General features: G+C 41.1%; 1 protein-coding gene across 1 annotated transcript in view; it reads left to right on the top strand.

Moving 5' to 3' along the window:
* The window catches only part of TMEM178B (transmembrane protein 178B), a 413,427-nt gene that overhangs the window by 250,314 nt on the left and 149,351 nt on the right, over positions 1 to 13,762 (top strand). The window lies entirely within an intron of this gene.

The raw sequence follows: 13,762 nt of genomic DNA, 5'->3' as shown, positions 1-13,762 counted from the left end.
CCAGTCGAGTGACACTGTGTACCCGCGACACGCCAAGGGCAGTCCTGCCCCACACCTATGCTTGTGCTAGTTTCCTTGTCTAGAATGCCCGCTCACTTTTCTCTTCTCATTTTCAAATCTTACCCCTTCTTCAAGCTCTAGATTAGGATCTATTTTCTCATGAAACTTTCTATAAATATTCATCTCAACACTGATATTCTGCACTTACCTTACATTTAATCCCATACTTTCTAGTATCTTTTGCATCTTTTGGATTTAGATTTTTTCTCCTTTTCATTTGCATGTGTTATTGCCCTGACATGAATATAAGCCTCTTGAAGGCAAGAGCCTTCCACTTACCTCGTGTGTCCCCCTTATTACCTAGTACAGAACTTGACATGTGGAGTCATTTGGCACTAGAGTGCAGAATGAAGTTTAAGGTTATCTGGGACTTCTACCTTATTTTAATCAAGAAAGCCTATATTTAAAATAGCTATTTTACAAACTTATTAAACTGTTCTTCCCTCCCAACTTGCCATCAATATGTAAAAATACAATTTTACTCATCAAAAAATAGTGCTGTTTATTGCTTATGAGCTTGATTATGTATGATTGACAGCTGAGGCCTCCTAATAGGATCCTTGTTGCCAAAGCCATGTCGGCTCATTTTCCTTGATGAGCCTGTGAGAGTGATGCCCAGGGTGGAATTTGCCGGTGGTCATGTGTTTGAACTCTAGAGAGGGAAGGAAGTAGCAACACTGCACACAGCAGCTGCTAAACCGGATTCAGGCACGACTTGGCCCTGATGACTTTTGCATTAAAAGGATTTTAAGAAAAAGGGGGAGATTGGTTGGCTGGTGAGGCTGGGCCTAGTTCTCCGCTTGGCAAATTCATAAGCTTGATTTAATCGTTCACCACATTTTTCTGAGTGGGAAATTGATATTCGCCAAACCTATAAATGCTGGTTATAAAAACAGTGAATATTCCATTGTATTAACTCACGGTTAACTTAGAAACCTTTGGAATTGATATATTTACATCCATTCCCGGGGTTGTATGTAGAAGGTATCAAGGCGTCTAAGCAAACTAATTCTAAGAGAGTTGATTTATGATATTTTAAGTGAATCAGAGCAGTGATCTGGGGATAGTCTTTCAAACTCTGGGACAGCCTGGAGAAATCGCCTTTGGATCGCTGTGTGTGCATGTTATGCACACACACACAAACACATACACAAATACATCACATACTTTCCACACATTTACCTCTGATATTTGCAAGTATTTACTTAGTCCTACTAAGTGCTGAGGACACAGGCAGTATGCCTGCTGTCTTGGAGTTCACAGACAGGTGTCTGTTTTAGATATTATTGAGTAAATAGTAGCAGCAGATGGACATGTTCTTGTGTCTTAAAAATCGTTTCTTAAGTTGGTGTGTTTATAAAACTGGCTGTTCGCATCAGTTTTGTGTCACTGAATTTTTGTGACACAGACCTGCCTCTCGTACAGTTTTGGAAGCTGCTCAACTTGCATGCAGGTACAAACACTCTAGTAATGAGAACGATGGTTAGGCATTTGCCACAGTCCCCCCAGTTCTGGCGTTCGTGCTGGATATCTTTGTTCATCTCAGGTATGTCTGGGAAGATGACCCAAACTTTCCAATCCAAATATTTTCTTTTTCTCCTTTAATAGACATAGACAGTGTGACTGTGAGTTTGTCCTACATCTGTCTTGAACTGTACAGAAGCAAGGAGAAGCTCCTGTTAACGAAGCCATGGACAAGGCAGGCGGTGTTGTTGTAGTCAAAAGCAACATCTAGTAGCACAGCTGTTTCTGGAGATGCCTATAGGGAGGGGACTTGTTTTTTCTTAAGGAAGAGAGTGGGAGGTTGCTTCTTCTGAGTGGGAAAAAATAAGTGATAGGATTTCATGCTGGAGCAAAGAAAGGTCCTTCGTGGTTATATTCCTACCTTTCTGCTTGGCCCACCTGGCTGCAGGTGCATCAGTGAGAACAGCAGACCTTTTCTAGCTGAGGAGGAGGCAAGAAGGCAGGCTGAGGCTGTGTCTTTAATTAGTGTAAACAACTTAAAACAGGTGGCACTAGACCTGGAGAAAAACTGCTGGTGTCCAGGAGAGACTAGGAGGACTTTTAATGCCAAGATGACCTGCGGTCCTGGGGCCAAAGTGCTGAGGTTATCTGCCCAGGAGTGAAAGGATGCCAAGATAAAGAATCTCCATGTGTTCTGATCAAGCTTTCAGCACAAAACTGATTAGAAACTCTAGAACCATAACCCAGTCCTGGAATTTATTTCATTCCAAGATATGATCCACAGCATTTAACCAGAGCCTAGGGATAAGACTCAAGTTCGTCTGGTTCTGCCAACAATTAAGGATTTAGTGACAATGTATTAGATTTTTTAATGTAAATTGAGAACTAAATAGTAACTGTGATGGTTGCCTAGGGCTGTCAAAAGCTGCAGAATGTGATTCTTTCCAATATCTTCAAGTGGAAAATGCTAGAAGTGTTTGTCTATCACCTAATATTTATTTTATTTTATTGGATTTTGCCTTCAAAAAAGAAGATGGGTGTTTAGGGAGGGAATTATAGATTTATTTTAATTGAAAACAATTATCGTATAAGCTTTCTTTTCAGATCTTGTGGTAATGACTGCAGTATAATCACAGCCTGGGGTATTATTGGATGACCATCTATCCACCCTTCTGTCCATCAGTCCATTCATCCATTCTTCCATTCAGTAACAAATCACTGAGCCTACAACATGGCATTCCCTATGTAAATGACACACAGTATATTGAATGTTGAGCCTGTAAAGATAAAGTATGATGATGGCTGGCCATTCTTTATTTTAGCCCATTTTGAGGGTGGGAATGGGGCTGTAAAATCAATAATTGGGTGTTTTAATGCTACAAAGCTTGGTCGTCCACATATCCAAGCTGGCTTGAATCAATCTAGTCGGGGGAAAATCCTAAGTGTTTGGATTCAGAAAACCATTCAAGTTTTGTTTAGCTTTTATTTCTTTGAATACGTGTTTTATCTGATTGTAAAACTTTTCACCAACACTAAGGTATATATCATTTGTCACTCAGTGAGAAGTAGAGATGTACTGGAGACTAAAATATTCCTCCTCTCTTCAAACCCATGCTATGTTGCCCAGTTGTTTGATAGCTAAACCTATGCCACCCCTTCAGAAGCCTGTACCAAGACACTTGGAATTTTGGTGCTTTAAGTCTGTCTGATTCACAGCTCATCTTGATCTTACAATATCTGCTACCTTATAGAGAGCAACAACAGTTCTATCACATGTGCTAAGAATAATACTGTCGAATATTGTTAAACTGCTAGGAATCAACTTTTGGAAAAGAGCTAAATGAATGTGTGTTCCCCATGTTGTCTTAATTCAGTTAAAGAGATCTTTTTTTAACCATATGTGCCAGAAATGCTTACCTTGGAACCAAGCTTGAATATGAGATACTTCTGCCAAAAAAAAAATGAACAATTTTTACCAAGTTTCAAGTGATTGGAAAAAAAAAGTAGTGACTGTGATGGTTGGAGAATATTGTCAAAAACTGCAAAATGTGAGTCTAGCTTATCTCCAAAAAGCAAAGTACAAAGCAGAAGGCTTAGAAATAGCACAGAATCAAGAGATTTGGCAATCCTAGTGGACCACTGTATTTAGAACAAGAGTATAGGAGAGTCACTCTAGAAATAAATTGGCTTTTAAGGACCTGTCTCAAAGAGCAGTGATTTACATTAGGTTTCCTGTAGGAAAATACTGCCTCATTGACAGACTGCACAGCCCTGGCCAGAACCTTCAGCCATTAGTGGCACTGAGCTTGGGCCCCCAGGCAGAAGACTCAGGTGTTATCCTCCGGCCTTCAAAAGGCTTATGAGCTTGCCAGTTGCAATACATGTGCCCACTTCATTGGCCTTTTGGGGTCTCTATTAGTTTGAACTCATTTGCTTAATATCCATTGTTAGACATGGGTGGAGCTTAGGCATTTTTTTCATGGTGGAAAGACGTAATATAGAGGCCAACTTCTGAAGCATGGGGTCAAAAAACAGTCTGCCTCATTGTGCGAATGTGTTTCTCTTCTTATCACAGAGTTCAAGAAAAATAGGCTTTAGAGAAACACTGCTTGGGTTAGACTCTGCATTTCTACTTTCTAGCTGTGTGGCCTTATGTGAGTTTCTTAATATCTCAGTGCCTCTGTTTCTCATCTGTAAAATGGGGATGTACTGAATCTGACTCACAGAGTCAGTGTGGTTGATATGATATGCTTTGGCTGTGTGTCGCCACCAAATCTCATCTCAAATTGTAATCCCCACGTGTCGAGGGAGGGACCTGGTGGGAGATGATTGGATCATGGGGGTGGTCTCCCCCATGCTGTTCTCATGATAGGGTGTTCTCATGAGATCTGATGGTTTAAAAGTGGCAGGTTCCCCTGTGTGCTCCCTCTCTCCTGCTGCCATGTAAGGCATGCCTTGCTTCCCCTCTGATTTCCACCATGACTGTAAGTTTCCTGAGGCCTCCGTAGCCATGTGGAACCATGAGTCAATTAAATCTTTTTTTTTCTTTATAAATTACCCAGTCTCAAGCAGTTCTTTATACCAGTGTGAAAACAAATTAATGCAGTGGTGATTAATTATATTAAGGGGCTCAGCACATAGTATGTGTTCATAACACACTGGCCATTATTTGATTCAGAGAACTCCACCAGGCATGCAGATTTGAGCTGGTAAAGTTGAGCCACCTCAGTGACTGAGGTGACCACTGGGGAAGCAGAGACATGACTCAGGGTTTCTGAGCCTTGTGAGTTCAGAGCCTGTGTCTTTCTACAGGCCTCAGTGCCTGGCCCATCCCACCTTGGTTCCTCTTTCTGTCTCCTGCAGATCAGTAAAGCCCTCACATCTGGAGGCTCAGGCCGATTTTCCATCCTAAGCTAATCCTGGAGTGCTTTACTTATTCAGTCATTATCCATTTACGTATTCATTCACTCGGCATATTGGTGCCGTACCATTTGTTAAGTATTTTGCATATTACCCTGTATTTAATCCCCAAACAGTCCTATGATAAAGATATTATCACAAATGTCTCCATTTAGCAGAAAGGAAACTGAGGCATAAAGAGGTTAGATAACTTGTTCAAGGTCACACAGGTAATAAGTAGTGTGGGATTCAGACCTGGGTTATCTAAGTCCAACTCCCATTCTTAAGTTCCAGGCTGCGGCACCCCATCTTATGAGCTACCTGGAGAAGGACTAGCCTTTCAGGTGGAGGAACCTTGCAGAAATTGAGATGTTTTTCAGTTTGCTTCCCATCTGGGCCTACTCTAAGAGTCCGTTGTTGAGAATACACCCCATTCATGGTCACTGGTGAGATCTTGTTCCATGCACACACTTCTTAAGAAAGTGCAGTCCTTCCTTCTGTGACTCCCCTCTGTGGAGAAGCTAAGAATACAGTTAAATCCTGTGCTGTTGCCTGGGTGAGGCTTAGCATCTGGAGGTAGCCAAGACCAGTACCACATCCCTGATGATCTCCAGAATTGACCAAGGAAACTTAACTGATCATCAGTATGATGGCCACCATGCTTTAGGGATTTAACATCCTGTAAAGTTGGGCATGCCCTCCCAAGATGCCAATGGCCTTTCTCGAAGCAGTTTGCCCCTCACAGGCATGGGCATCTTTTCCCTAACGTGTCAACACCCGTATGCACGGTGGGACCTCAAGTGGCACTTTGTTGGGTATCATGCACACCACACACTGTACGGGTCACTGGAACCCGATGAATGAAATTAGACTTCTCAAAGAAGCCATAGCCAAGGAAGAGAGTGCAGTCAGGAGGCAGTGGTCACTATTCATGCCTGCAGCCATGTCCTCATTCTAACCTTTTCTCTCTTACCTGCCACAATTTCTTGAGTGTGGCTCTAAGGGCTCAGCATTGGTCCCATTACTTGTAATTTTGTTCTACTAAGAGTACCAGGCCTGAATAGAATATCAAAGAAAGAGAGGAACTGCTCATACTTGCCATGTGACAAAATAACCTTGAGACCAGAGCAGGGGTTCTTAATCTTGGCAGCCCATTGGAACCATCTTTTAAAACCAGCTTTTAAAGAATCATGGATGCCCAGGTCCTGCCCTGGAGTTTCTGATCTACTTGTCCAACAATTTAAAAAAAAGCTTCCTAGGTGAGTTTCACGTGCAACCATGGAGGAAGATGCTCCAGGACCCAGGAGGCTTGTATTCAAACAGATACAGAAGTCATTTCCCACTGACCAAAGGCAGCCTGTACTCATCATCACTATTGCCAGCATACATTTTGTGGAGCTCCTCATTCTCTGTTTTGTTTTGGGAAATGAGAAGGTCAAAATCAAGTTAGCTTACAGATTGACTGGGGATCTGAGATTGTCTGAGATCCAGGGCCAGCCTGTCTCATTTGTCATGCATCCTTACTACCTGCTCTGTTGTAGAAATTCCATAAATGTAGCCTGTTACTTTTGTTGTTATCAGTGACAATTATGATGGCAAATCACAGTGCCATGGAGTGTAACTTCAGTGTCCATTAGAGACATTATAAGAATACAGAGTAAGCAGGGCCTGGTGTCTCATGCCTATAATCCCAGCACTTTGGGAGGCCGAGGCTAGTGGATCACTTGAGGTCAGGAGTTCGAGACCAGCCTGGCCAGAATGGTGAAACCCCATCTCTACTAAAAATAAAAAATAAAAATAAAAAAAAAATTAGCCATCATGGTAGCATATGGCTGTAGTCCCAGTTACTTGGGAGGCTGAAGCAGGAGAATCCCTTGAACTCGGGAAGTGGAGCTTAAATTGACCCAAGATTGTGCCACTGCACTCCAGCTTGGGCAACAGAACAAGATTCCATTTAAAAATTAATCAGTCAATCAATCAAACAGACAGAAAACACAAAGAATATGGAGTCATAGGAGTCTGGGGTCAAGAAGCTTCCTGGCAGAAGACTCTAGCAAGTTCAGATGGACAGGGGATGTTCAAGGCAGGGACATGTTGAGAACAAAGGCTCGGAGGTGCATGGGGTATTTAACAAACCCAGTTCCCCCAGCCTGCCTGGAAGATAGCCTTCGACTGAGATTGAGTGTCCAGGAAAGGAGAGGTTGAGGGCAGAGTGAAAGCACAGGCTTTCTTGTGAGGACTCCTTCTCCTCCCCTAACTTCCCCTGCCCCATTGTATTTTGAGGTTGGGTTCACAAAATGTTAGTGAGCTAGACTTCTGACTATTATGTGCTTTTTCTGGTCTTGATTTTTTAAATTTGTATTTACATTTTACCATTTCCTTATATGCCCTTTTGTTGTAAGGGAAGGAGCTATATCTTCCTTTGGAATTCTGAAGTGCCAGCTGTCAAATAGCTTCTGGAAGGTAGAACTGAAATGATTTGAATGCTGCTTTTTACAGAATGTTAAGTTTAGTCAGGCTCCCTGCAGGTAGATAAACCTTGGTAAATGTTAAAGAGAAAACTCTCTTTAAAAAAAAACTCTATTTAAAAGCTGCTTGTTGTAGAAAATCCAATGCAGAAGGAATAAAGCAAGCAAAAATCTCCTTAAATTATTCTACCAAGATTGACCAATTTGCCTCTCTCTTTTTCTCTTCTCTATCATCTAGCTACACAAATACATACACAAACAAGTGGAGTTTTATAATAAACATATGAGATACATACATGTATCAAGCTCATAATATATCCTACGCTGGGGTAATATACCTGCTGTTTTTCAACCTTCTTATTTGATTTAATATGTGTGGTGTTCTTTCCACATTAGTGAGTAAATTCTACATCATGATTTTAAAGGCTGCATAGCGTATCACTTTATGGCTGTATTATTATCTAACCATTTTCTTGTGTATAGGCATTTAGGTGGTTTCTAATCTTTTTCCAATTACATTTTGTTATTAACTTGTCATTAACAGTCGGAGTGCTGTATTTTAGCATTCATATATTCAATAAGTATTTATTGTTATATACTAGGCTAGGCACTATAGCAGTGATTCTTCATGAACAAGAGACAAGTAGACTTTATATTCTATTATGAGACACAGACAATGAACAAGATAAATAAATAAAAGATAAAGTATGCTAGGTAGTGATAAGTGCAAAGAAGAAAAAAGAGCATGGAAAGGGATATGACGTATTGAAGAGGGGATGGGAACAGACTTTGAGAAGGGTTGTCAGGAAGGCTTCAGAGAGAGGGGGACTTTTGGATACAGAGAGGAGGAAGCTAGGTATGGGTTTACAAGGAGGCAAGCAAAGCATTTCAGGCACAGAACCAGCAAGTGCAAAGGCCCTGGGGCATCGAGATCCTGGTACATTCAAGAAACTACCTGGAGGTCAGTGAACGTGGAATAGAGTGAGTAAGAGAGAGGGCTTAGTGGAAGATGATATAAGAAAGGTAGGGAGGAAGCAGATCATTTCGGCACTTGGTTTTTGGAAAAAAAGCCATTGAGAAGCTTTGATCAGAGGACTGATACGATATGAGTTGTATTTTCATAGGATCATAGCCTGAAGACAGGGCAAACTCAAGACACAGAGACACAGGAGGCTATAGGAATATTCCAGGTAGCAGAATGTAGTGGCTTGGGGAGAGTGACAGCAGGGAGGATGATGAGAAGTGATAGGACTTTGGATGTACTTTGACCCAACAAGATTTGCTGCCAGATTGGATGTGGAGTGTGAGAGTAAGCGAGGAGACCAGGAGATGATCTGGGTGTGGGTTTTTTTTTTTTTTTTTTGCCTGAGCAATCGAAGAATGCAACTGCCATTAACTGAGATGGAGATAAGTGCTCCCACTGTGAGGGCAGTGGGTTGAGAGCGGATTCAGGAGCTGGGTTTCAGGCTCAAAAGACCTTTGGGATGCAGCATTCCATGGCTTTGAACAATTTCTCTTTACAGCTGTTCTCATTTAAAGTACAGGTTGGCTCCCAGTTTTGAGAAATGCAACTGTTAGATTTTAGGGGATTTCCTCATCATATTTGGAATCAGAGCATATCATCCCTTTCAAGAATCAGTTGCTACTTGTGTGTGTGTGTGCACGCACACACATTTTGTTTTAGCCATAAATCTGTTCATCATCGATTACATTTTTGGTTGGACATCTTTAAGGATTCTTTGTAACTGTGTCTACTTGCATAAAAACAGGGCCTTTTGTTTCTGAGACCATGATTAGCTCCTAGCCATACTCTCCAATTGAAATCATAATCCGCTCTTTGTGACAGCATCCTGGTTGCTCTTGGAAATGATTAGGATGTCACAATTGGGATTAGGACTCCAGGTGGAGAATAAGTGTGAGAGGCTAATGATAATTTTCTCAGATGCAAAAAATTCCTGCCTCCTATCCCCATGCTCTTAGTGATAAGGGAAGGAGGCCAGGAAAATGTATGATCTATAAATAGAACTGCTTCTAAGGAGCCTGCTGAAGGTTTCATTAGGCATCAGAAAGTCCTTTACACTGAGCAATTAATGGCATTGATTTGACTGTGCTATAATATAAAGATGGAGAAAAGGAACCTAGACGTGCATCTTTGTGGAGCAGATGCAGGCAAAATGCCTGAGAGAACTCTAAATGGGGACTATAAATCTCAAGTCTCCCCTGCCCCCCACCAAACCCCCAGATTATAAAAGCATCTTGAGGAAGAAAACTTCTGCATGTCTGTGTTAGCTCTTTATTTTTGATGGCAAACAGGATGCTGTGCTTTTGTCTGTCACCCCAGTGCTGCCTACCCACAGCAAGGGTTTCCCCAGGACACTCATTCTCCCACTGTCCCCCAGGTACCAAAGGCCAGCACTTGATGCTTGACCTTCGGCGCGCCAACTGTGGCACCTGTTTTACCTGGTCCCCATAGGGATTGGGCTTATGGTCTGACCCCATCAGCATCATGCTCAGGCCTGCTGCTCTCACAGTGCCCAGAGAAGGTGTAACAAGCTTGAACTTCTTGGGAAGGTCACAGGGGATCTTTTTCTTTACACTGGTCCATGTTCTCAGACTTGGAAAAGTGACATCAGAAGCCTCCTCCTCCATTTATCCTGAGTGAATTATGTTCAAGGCAAGCAGCTTTTCCACCTGATGGTTTGAATCCAGATAGATGACTTCAGTTAGTCATGGAAGACGGCCATAGGGAAAAAAGTCTGCTTCTCTATGGAGTTCAGTCATAGATGGGCAGAAAAGTCAAGTCCTTGTAGGTTTAGTCCTGGAGATAACTGAGGATTTTTTCACCTTTTTAGATCACAGACATCTTTGATAATCCAGTGAAAACTGCAAGTCACTGCAGAAACTCTCAGATAGAGCCAGCAGTGCTAATGCAGTCAGAAAGTTTATAGAACTCCTGAAGTACAGTTGTGAATACCGTATTTTGTAATATTCAGACATTTTGAAATTCAATGAATATTTATTATCTACCATGCATTCAGTACTGTTCTAGGTACCAGGAATATAGCAATGAACAGAGGAACCATGTGTTTTTATTTACATATTAACAACGGTTAAAAATCTCCTGAGTAGAAACTCAGGTAATTCTCTTCTTCTTTCTTTTTTATCCTTTTCATTTTTCTAAACCAAACATGCATTTCTTATATTAGAGAAACATAACAAAAGAGACAAAATTCATGGTTCATTTACTGAAAATAATGCACAATGACAAATGCTCCTTTGAAAACAGTAGTGATTTGAGGCCGGGCGCGGTGGCTCAAGCCTGTAATCCCAGCACTTTGGGAGGCCAAGGTGAGTGGATCACGAGGTCAAGAGATCGAGACCATCCTGGTCAACATGGTGAAACCCCATCTCTACTAATACAAAAAATTAGCTGGGCATGGTGGCGCGTGCCTGTAATCCCAGCTACTCAGGAGGCTGAGGCAGGAGAATTGCCTGAACCCAGGAGGCGGAAGTTGCGGTGAGCCGAGATCGCACCATTGCACTCCAGCCCGGGTAACAAGAGCGAAACTCCGTCTCAAAAAAAAAAAAAAAAAAAAAAAAGAAAACAGTAGTGATTTGAAATGAATTTGTATCTTATCAGTCATGAGAATATAGAGGTATTCGGATAAATAAAGATACGGGTATGTGATGGACATATTATTTGGTCTAAAGCTATTGATTGCTTGTAGTGTCTATGGATAGATGCCTCACAGTAATTAAAGCCTCTTGGGAGCTGAATTTTCCTATTATAGATTAAGAGTGGTTCCTCTAAACCAAGGCTTTGCAAACTTGGCCTACAGATCAAATCCTGTTTTTATAAATAATTTTATTGGAACACAATGATGCCCCTTCATTTACATGTTGTCTGTGGCTGTTTTTGTACTACAGAAGCAGTGTTGAGTGGTTATGACAGAGATGGTTTGGCCCACAAAGCCTGAAATGCTTACTCTCTAACCCTTTACAGAAAAGTTTGCTGACCTCTATTCTAGACTTGTGCTGTCCAATAGCACCTTCTGCATCAATGGAAATCTTCTATGTGTTGTCCAATATGGCAGCCACTAGCTACATGTATCTACTGTGCCCTTGATATTTGGTTAGTGGGATGAGGAACTGACATTTGAATTTAATTTCACTCACATTTGAATATATAAATATCCATGTGTTGCTGGTGACGACTGTATTGGGCAATGCAACTCTAGACCAAACCGCGAAGTTATTTCAGTTTGCCTCCCCGAGCTCTATTTTTTGTGCCATTGTTCAACCTGAGTGATTTTCTCTTGGTCCTCTCCAGGCTCTCTGGACTAAAACTTTTTTTTTTTTTTTTAAATGTCTTTTTCTCTTCCTAAGTTGGGTAGACGGTGGCCTCTTTTCATGAGGTATGAAGTTTATGAAGTTTTCTACCCAGAAAAATCCCGTTATGGGAAAGACAGACTTGCCAGAGAAAAATATTAAATATTGGGCAGAGAGTATGGAAGGAGCTTAAATCTGTTTTTTAAAAAATTAATAAACTTATTTTTCTGGAGCAGTTTTAGTTTCACAGCAGAACTGAGCAGAAGGAACAGAGGGTTCTTGCACATGCACAACCTCCCCCACTATCAACATTCCCCATTAGAGTGGTACATTTGGTATAATAGATAAGCCTAAATTGGAACTTTATTATCACTCAAAGTTCAAAGTCTGTAGTTTATATTTGGGTTCACTTTGTATAGATTCCATTGATTTTGACAACTATATAAAGACATGTTCAAATCCCTTTTTGAGGCACAAGAAGGACAAGATGTATACTTCGTTTCTTTGTGTCCCAGAAAGTTTATGTGTTGGAAACTTGATCCCCAATGAGGAAGTGTTGGGAGGTGGAACTTTTAAGAGGTGTTTAGGTCATAAGGGCTCTGTTCTTATGAATGAACTAATGTCATTATTGTGGGTTCTCTATAAAAGGATGAGTTTAGTCTCCTTTTCTGTCTTTCTTACCCTCACTTTGCCCTTCTGCTATGAGAAATGCAGCAAGAAAGCCCTCTCCAGATGCTGGCGCCTTGATCTTGGACTTCTCAGCCTCCAAAATCATGAGCCAGTAAATTTCTGTTCATTGTAAGTTAGTCTGTGACATTTTCTTGTAGCAACACAAAATGGGCTAAGACAATGTACAACCCAATCATTAACCTTTAAATTCTAGATAAAGCTCACAATGACCTGTAAGATCATAAATGAATGCACAGCTTTGAAGATAGAGCAGGCAAGGCAGGCTGAGGAGGATGGAGGGGGTGCTGAAAGGAGAAACAGGAGAATGAAGGAAAACAGTTATCTGCTTTACAATTTTGATACTCTCTCTTTGCCTGCTGAAAGCTGGAGGTGGGCAGGTAAACATAAGTGGATATGAGCTTCATACAGTTCGGGCATCCCATCCTCACCATGTGCACCCATGATTTTAAAGGGTGTGTTCTGTATTTCCCCTACTTATTTCAGGTGCTTTCCAGAGACATCCAAATGACCTGGTAGAGAACAATGTTGGCAATACAAACAGCCGGTCTGATTTTCCTCAGAAGACATATATTCCCAGGGATTCTTACTGTTCTTATTACAGCTTGCAGACTTCTCATTTCCAAACCAATTGCATGTTCAGTACAATGAATCCTAAACAAAACTCTTTGAGGTCTCTGAACTTTGTCCTTTGAATGTGGCCTCTTTCAGTTAGTCTGTGTGAAGTCCAAGGATGAGTTAGGATTTGCTGTTTTCCATGACACATGTAATATGGCTTCACAATGAGATCAAGATTTTAGGCAACATGCTTTAATATTTTGGTCTTTTAAAGAAAGCCATATGTATTTTATTCAAAGTCTCAGATTTTGGTAATGATCTAATACCCCATACCTCCAACTAGTCCTTCCTTTCTGATGTCTCATTATTAATGCAGCATACTGGAAGGGCATTGTAAGAATCCCAATGTCTTTCAGGGAATGATATTAAATTATATCATATAACCACTGAAGATCTTGGTGGTTTATTACTCAATGTCTTTAATGCATTTGCAGCCGAAATGAGGTATATAAAAATGAGACTGGCATAAGAGATATAAGATGTAGTCTGTCAAATTTTGATAATTTAACACTATTTATAACATAGAGTTTTCACGAAGCTTATACATCCTACAATTATGGACATAATTGGGCCAAAATGTTGATAGCCCATTAAAGCGCACAGTTTTTTTGTCATGTTTTGTTTTGTTTGAGATGGAGTCTCACTCTGTTGCCCAAGCTGGAGTGCAGTGGTATAATCTCAGCTCACTGCAACCTCCACCTCCTGGGTTCTAGTGATTCTCCTGCCTCAGCCTCCCG

The sequence above is a fragment of the Aotus nancymaae genome, unplaced genomic scaffold (genome assembly GCF_030222135.1).
Source record: "Aotus nancymaae isolate 86718 unplaced genomic scaffold, 86718_ANA_hifiasm-v0.15.2.pri h1tg000002l, whole genome shotgun sequence".
Classification (NCBI taxonomy): Eukaryota; Metazoa; Chordata; class Mammalia; order Primates; family Aotidae; genus Aotus; species Aotus nancymaae.
The sequence above is the reverse complement of the archived record's forward strand: the minus strand, read 5'-3'. Positions and strand labels throughout refer to the sequence as shown.